The sequence below is a fragment of the Anomaloglossus baeobatrachus genome, unplaced genomic scaffold (assembly GCF_048569485.1).
Source record: "Anomaloglossus baeobatrachus isolate aAnoBae1 unplaced genomic scaffold, aAnoBae1.hap1 Scaffold_3021, whole genome shotgun sequence".
NCBI classification, from domain to species: domain Eukaryota; kingdom Metazoa; phylum Chordata; class Amphibia; order Anura; family Aromobatidae; genus Anomaloglossus; species Anomaloglossus baeobatrachus.
The window spans coordinates 108,588-116,241 of NW_027442448.1; the positions used below are offsets into that span (position 1 = coordinate 108,588).

The following is a 7,654-nucleotide window of genomic DNA, read 5'->3' on the forward strand; positions in this document are numbered from 1 at the left end:
CACTTTGTCCTGCAAAGAATGCAGCCCCCCACATTATTTTTTTCCTCTGTGCGGCCCATACACCCAGCCGAGTTTGAGACCCCCTGCCTTACACTATATAGATATCATGTTCATTCCCCATCTATCTTGCTCAGGAGAGCATCTCCCTCCCCCGGCACCAAGAGCAGCTCATACTGAATTGTTACAATGACTACATTGACACCCCCATACTTTGCACTGACGAGGGGCAAGCACCCCGAAACACCGTGTCTGCAAATTGGGATTCTGATCTGGCTTATATATCCTGAGTCATATTGCAATGGATTGTTGAAAATCCACTTGTGACTTTTAGGATCGCTACTTCCAATAGGTGGCGCTGTGCTAGAGTTTGTCTCCTTTACTGGAGAGACAATTTGTACATTGACTAGTAACACTGCACACAGAAATGCACCTTAATATTCCACTGTTAACCCTTTCCTCCCAGCAGTAACACACAACTCCTCACCTTGATATCATGGTGATTTATGGTCAGAATGACTTCAATGCGATCAGTGATTTCTATTCTAGCTCTGCTCACATAGATTTTATATCCACACTCAACTATAGGCCGTTCTTCATATTTTGGGGGTTTTTAGTCAGATATACTAGTTTGTGCCTGTATAGTATTGGTGTAGATGGGAGTGTAGGGCATGGGTTACATGGCACTGTGGTGGGATACTGATGGGAGGTATTGGTGCTGTGTTTGAGGCTTCTACTGGGTATTTTCCTACAAATACTGGAACAGCTCACTGCTTAGAATGATCCTTCCCAGCTCTATAATATATTATATATACCCCACAATGCAGGCTCACACACACATTTGTCTCAAGTGTGTTGTAGGGACACAGATACAGTCTTGGTCATGTGACTAAAGGCTACTTTACACACTGCGATATCGGTCCTGATATCGCTAGTGTGGGTACCCGCCCCCATCTGTTGCGCGACACGGGCAAATTGCTGCCCATGCTGCACAACACCGAACAGAACCAGTCACACATACTTACCTGCCCGGCGACGTCGCTGTGACCGGCGAACCGCCTCCTTTCTAAGGGGGCGGTTCGTGCGGCGTCACAGCAACGTCACTGAGCGACCGCCCAATAGCAGTGGAGGGGCGGAGATGAGTGGCCGGAACATCCCGCCCACCTCCTTCCTTCCTCATAGCGGCTTTGAGGCAGGTAAGGAGAGGTTCCTCGTTTCTGCGGTGTCACACGGAGCAATGTGTGCTGCCGCAGGAGCGACGAACTACATCGTTACTGCTGCAGTAACGATAATCGAGAATGGAGACCCATGTCACCGATGAGCGATTTTGCACGTTTTTGCAACGATGCAAAATCGCTCATCGGTGTCACACGCAGCAACATCGCTAATGCGGCCGGATGTGCGTCACAAATTCCGTGACCCCAACGACTCCGCATTAGCGATGTCGCAGCGTGTAAAGCCCCCTTTAGTGGGAGTGGTGTACAGGGTCTTAGCAGTAAAGAGTATTCCATATTTCTGCCAGATACCCACAGAGATATTGAAATCTGAAAAAAGAGACTTCTGCTCATTGAAGGTAAGAACTGCTCACATAGCGTTCAACTCCACAGCAAACGTGTGCTCTAGCACTGGCATCTCAGCAGGGATATTCCCCTACTACACATGTGTGTCTGGGTCGCTGTGACAGTTTACAGGACATAACTCAGGGCACCTAGACAGAAGGCAGAGGGACTACTTTCTATTTCTGGTGTAGATCTTAGTACAATATATATATATATACTATTACATGTGACACATGTACCTTGTATTACCATTATTCGCTGTATATGAACCCCTTTTCTCCGGGCATTATTTGTCTATAGCATTTTTCTCGAACCTGAGGCAACTGAGAACCCTTCAGTGAAGGAATTCCACTAACCCTCACAATACCAACCAGGGGCCTCCCTGCAGTAACTCAGGTAGTTGTACCCATTCTCTTTCCGCATTCTATGTGTTCTTCTTCTTTCTTCTTTTTTTTCTTTTTTCTTCTTTTTATTTCTATCATGTAGTTCAGGGGTTTATAGATATATGTCCTGCATCTCATATTTCCTTTAGTGGTGCTTCTTACCCATTCTCATATCATTTACCCTAGTATTTCATGATCCTGAGGCGACTGAGAACCCTTTAATAAAGGAATCCTTTTTCACTTGAATTGTCAAGTGATACTTACCAGTGACTATCACGTAATGTTACAGGTAGTTGCATTTTCTTCCTCTTCTTTCTCTCCTTTCTTCTTTGTCACACGGTCCATTGTGTTATAGCCCACGTGTCATGATAACACTTGTACCATCTTTTCATTTAGATTCCACCTACAATTATTTACCGATTCCAGTTCTGAAATAGGCTTTCATCATCTACTCACTAGAATTCTCAAGTGCATAAGGTACTGAGACATATACATGTTCACACCATTATAAAGAACAAAGTATAAACATTGAGGTTTTTCTCACACCCATGTTCCTGTGTTCTTTGATATGATATGTGTTCATTTCCTTCACTATATAGGATTGCAAGTTTTCCATTTGTACCTTAATGGCAATGACGCTATACAATTGAACACATATCATCCTGTTATCCATATAGGTGTGTATTTACCTGCTTGACTATTTTTGGTTGTTTGATCCAGAATGTTTCTCCAGATAGGTCATGTGGAAATTTTCTTTCCTCAGTACAAATGTTTTCACTATGGCTTTGGAAAAATTTTTTGTATGTGCATCATGGTTATTTGACCCATTGTACTCTCAAGTAGCAATATATTGTACTGTTATGTTGTACTATGTACTAATTACGTGTTTATATGGTTTTGTAACCCTTTATGATCTTAGATAACTTTATCCTTGATAAAGACCTAAAAACAAGGTCGAAACGTTGGATGAATTATCCTTTTGCACAAATAAAGAATTTTCAGCATTCCAAGAGTTCTTTTCTTACGTTATTGATCACTATAGTGTGCCAGAGCTATTTCTATTGAATTGACTCTTATTTTTTCTGAGCACCTGCTATATACACAGTGAGCCAGACATATTCAAGTTTCATTCAGAAGGCAGAGGGAAGCCTTAGCAGCTGAGCCTATATCTTGGCTTGTGAGCATTAGAACAGGCCGGCGATTACAGGGTAACATGAAAAATGTCCAGCTTGCATTATGACTAGAACATGACAATATCCTTTTAAGTACTAACCTATGATGCGTTCCTAAGCAGTTGATGTTATATGTTCTACATTTCATTTTCTGCATACTTTACAAGTAGTAGAATTTGCTTTGATATAGGCAACTGGATTTTCACAATGAAAAGGCAAAGGATAACGCCCGAAAAAGACGCCATACATTATGTCAGTGCCATCACTGACAAACCTGGATTGACCATGAAATACATCAATCCCCTTAAAGGTGAGTTAAAACAAGTTTTAACTAAATTGCCTTAATATTGTCATGCATTAGAATGACTGTCTTAGGTAATGATAAATATTTTCTACAGGAAGAGGAGTGTTTGCTGAAACTGAAATCGAAAAAGGGAGTTTTGTTGCAGAATATCGAGGCGAGCTCACGTATGCACTTACGATGGTAGACAACTACTCGAGATTTATGGTTGTGGTACAAGTCAAAGATCTAATGGCCCATACTGCAGCGAAGGTCTTCCAAGCACACTTATGCAGACCTCATGGCTACTCAGAGAGAGTCCTCACAGATCAAGGCACTGCCTTTGAAGCGGAAATCTTCAAGGACTTCTGCAGCTTTTACCGATGCAGGAAGATGCGCACTACACCCTACCATGCTCAAACCAATGGTTATCAACCTGCTCAGGACTTTACCCCATATTCCAGATGTGGCCTTACAAGTGATTTATAGAGGGTTAACAATACGTTGGGATCACCGGATCTAATCTCCCTTTTTATACACCCTAAAATCTTGTTTGCTTTAGAATAAACAATAACATCATAAAGGTATAGCAGTACCGTTTCAAAGTTTCGGTGTCCCAAGCAGCATTCCATCAGCCTCTGGAAGGTTCCTGGCAAATTGCACAGCTCGAAGGGCATGCTTTTGAACTCGCAGAGACCCATCGGGGTGGCAAAGGCGGTCTTCTCCCGGTCTGCCTCAGCAACGGACACTTGCCAATAGCGACTAGTGAGATCAAGGGTAGAAAAATAATTTGCAGTTCTCAATGCAGCTAGCTATTCCTCAATACAGGGGAGTGGTGCTGTCCTTCTTCTTTAACAGGACCAACGGAGCTGCCCAGAGGCTACAACTGTCACGGATAACCCCAGCCTCCTTCATGTTGCTCAACATGTCCTTGGTACACTGGTAATGTGCAGGTAGTTTTGGCTTATATCTCTCTTTGATGGGTGGGTGTGCACTTGTGGGGATGTAGTGTTTGACCCCTTTTATTCTTCAAAAGTCTAGCGGATGTTTGCTGAAGACTTGCTCGTATTCTTGCACTAGCCTGTAGACCCCCTTCTTGTGATGTGAAGGTGTGGAGTCAGTGCCTACGTGTAATTCCTTACACCACTCCTCTGGCTGACTTGGTGAGCTGTCACTGAATGGGTGGGCTGAAGCAATGGTGGATGCTGCTGTTTGGATAGCATGTGTATCTACTGAGAACAGCTTATCAATGGTGGCAAATCGGAGCAGCTTAATCTCTTGCTCTCCGCAGTTCAACACTCTCATGGGCACTCTTCCCTTCCATATTAATGAATAAAACTATGATGTAAATAGCATATAGATACCCCACAAATGCAGATAAAAGTAGGTTATGGGAAAAGGGGGAAGAGAGAAACAGGAAAATAGTGGAATAAAGTATACCTTCCAGGTGGGAGAGGAAATGGCAGCACAGCCAGTGGAGGTGAAGCAAGGGGAGCCTGCAACTAAAGAGTTGAGAGCGTTATCACATGGTGACTGAGCCTGATTGTAACGGGAGCATAGAGGTGCCGATCCTGTCTTACCTGCGTTGGTGTAGAAGTGGGTGTCCTGTGGTGGAGTCAGCTGTGTGCAGTGGTGGCCGTGGGTTCTTTTATGTGCGACCGTAGTAATAGCTGCGCCCACTTCCTGTATGGGAGTGGAATGCAGTGAGGCTAATGGAACGCACGCCTGCGCATTTGTGTTTAACGTCGCGCATGTGCAGAACGGAGAAAAGGCTGCGCTCACTTCCTAATGAAAGGGAGTGAGACGCAGCTGGGAAGGGAAGGGAAAAGATTAGGGTTTGGGGATGATGAAAGGGCTTTCTACGGGCAAGGATGGCAAAGGGTGGCAGTGACGGAAAGTCAGGCAGCCTGTCCTGTCCTGTCCTGTCCGTCCGTCTTTTTGTATCATGAATTGGAAAGACTGCAAGGGGGAGGGGAGGTGCTTGGAGGAGGAGGAGTTATTCAGATTAATTGCAGTGGGCGGCGGCTGCAAAAAGCATCATTCTTCTTGTTTTTGCTCTGCAAAACAGCCTTTTCAAGGGTTGGCTTGGGTGACAAAATGTCTTCTGTAGGCGTGGGTTTGTCTCCCTCTCCCTAAGATGTGTCCGGTATAGGCCAGGGTGCCACTCAAGGCCGTAACCAATTCGGGTTATAGCTTCTCGGCCTTTTGGCTAAGATCAAGTGTAGTTTCGGAGGACGCTACCTTGGTCGGTACTGGAAGGTGCCTGGGATTGCACGTCTGCCGGCCTTGAGGAAGTGTGTGCGCCTTCTGGTGACACATAGCCCTCTTGTGCCTGGACGGTTCCCAGGCAACGGGAGGCGATCACCTTTGTTATTTTGAAGTCCTACTGATAAACAGAAAAAAAAAAAATTAAATCTGTTCTTATCAGTTTAATATCTGATACGTCCCCTCTCTGGGGACCATATATTAAATGGATTTTTAGAACAAGGAGATGGAAAAAATCTTGCTCTGTCCACTCCACGCATTGACCTGGTATTGCAGTACCTCCAGGACCGGTGCACCCCTTCTTAACCCAGTTTCCAAAAGCAGAACTCAATTCACCTGATTCAAATGAGCCCCATTAGTGAATTGAAAGAAAGCAAAAACTTTATATGCACCTCAATTTGGCCAATTCACTTTTCACACTTTCACCCTTTTTTTTATCTTTCACACCTTTTACTTGCTTTATTGATGCAAAAGCTGTGCCAAATAGCAAACTCATCTCCACTCAACTTGACCAACTCTGCTATGTCCCGTGCAGTATCTTATTCTCAGTCTTATCTAGATCATTTGCAATTGAATAGAATAGATCCCTTTTGGACACATTGGATTCAGCTGCTGCAGTGACTGCAGGTGTTAGAAGATGCAGACTTGGCATCAGGTGCTGTCTATCAGATTCCACTCCAATTAAAGCTTCCATTGTTTTTCGGTGTTTTCTTTGAGCAATGATGATGTCTTTAGTGATCTGTTGGCTCCCTCTCCTGGAGGAAGAGTTTGCTTGCTCTTGGACTTTCAAAAAGAGAGGTCATGATAGACATTTAGCTTCTGAGCCCAATTGGGGACAGTCATGGGTGATGAATGTTTTGCAACCTGCTGCGAAGCCTGATACCGCAATATAAGGAACGTCAAATACTAAGAATGGGCGGCCTATGAAAGAATTAGTACTTTCATTAAGCATACTTAAACGGCTAATTGGGAATAGACAAACTGTAAAAAGCCCTCTGAGAAAGCCCCTCTCTAACCTTTGTTAGTAAGCTTTTCTGTAGTCTGCCTGTTGATGTATTTTCCGTTTGAACAGTGCACAACATGAAGTGACGGAACACTGGCTTGTCACAATGTCCCCCGCTGACATCACGATAGCGCTGCTGCCTAGAAAGCCAGCTGCGCAGCAGAAGTTGCTCTTTGGGTGGGATGGTGGGCTAATGTATCTATTCCTGCTTGGTGTGAGTTTGACATGATCTAGAGCAACGAGTTCCAGTGGCTAGCGGTTGATTATTGGCTGTAATGGGGCTTTCTGGCTGGTGCCAGCCTTTCTTCTTAGCACACAGGAACCACAATCCCTACACCATGCTTCGATGGATTCTCTCATCCCAGCCCAGTAAAACTACATATTTCACACAGTTATAAGCAGCCCATGGGCATTCACCTGGATTAAAACCCATAACAGCTCATAGACCAAACAATCAATCTACCACTGGACCAAAGACAGGAAGCTAAATCCACTGCCTGCGGTAACTAACTTAATCCTATAGTCTACTCACACAACAAACCCAAGAGAAAGGAAAAAAACATGGCTTCGATTATCCATCCAATGAAAACGCATAACCATTGTGAGCCATTGGACAATGCAATTGCACACATGGTGACATGGTGCACGGCCCAATGAATCAAGTCTGTACTTCATATTCACGGTTTAAGCCCTTGGGTTCTAATGTGTCCAGAGTACATATCCAGAAAGATTCCCTTTCTTTGTGCTAAGCACAAGTCAACAATACGTTGTAAGCAGATTCTATTACCAGTCCCACACCATTTTGTGACGCATAATCGCACAGTGGCCCAATTAAGATTCCAAGTCATCGAACATGTCCCAGCCATACGCAGAGGAGGCGATAGAATTAGGAAGCTCAAAGAAAGGGAATCTTTCTGGATATATACTCTGGGCACGTTGGAACCCAAGGGCTTAAACCATGAATATGAAGAACCGACTTGATTCATTGGGCCGTG

The 7,654-nt window shown here is 44.3% G+C and overlaps 1 pseudogene; it reads left to right on the top strand.

Moving 5' to 3' along the window:
* Positions 1 to 5,751: 5,751 nt before the first annotated feature.
* LOC142268472 (U2 spliceosomal RNA) lies at positions 5,752 to 5,957 on the top strand (annotated as a pseudogene).
* Positions 5,958 to 7,654: the final 1,697 nt, after the last annotated feature.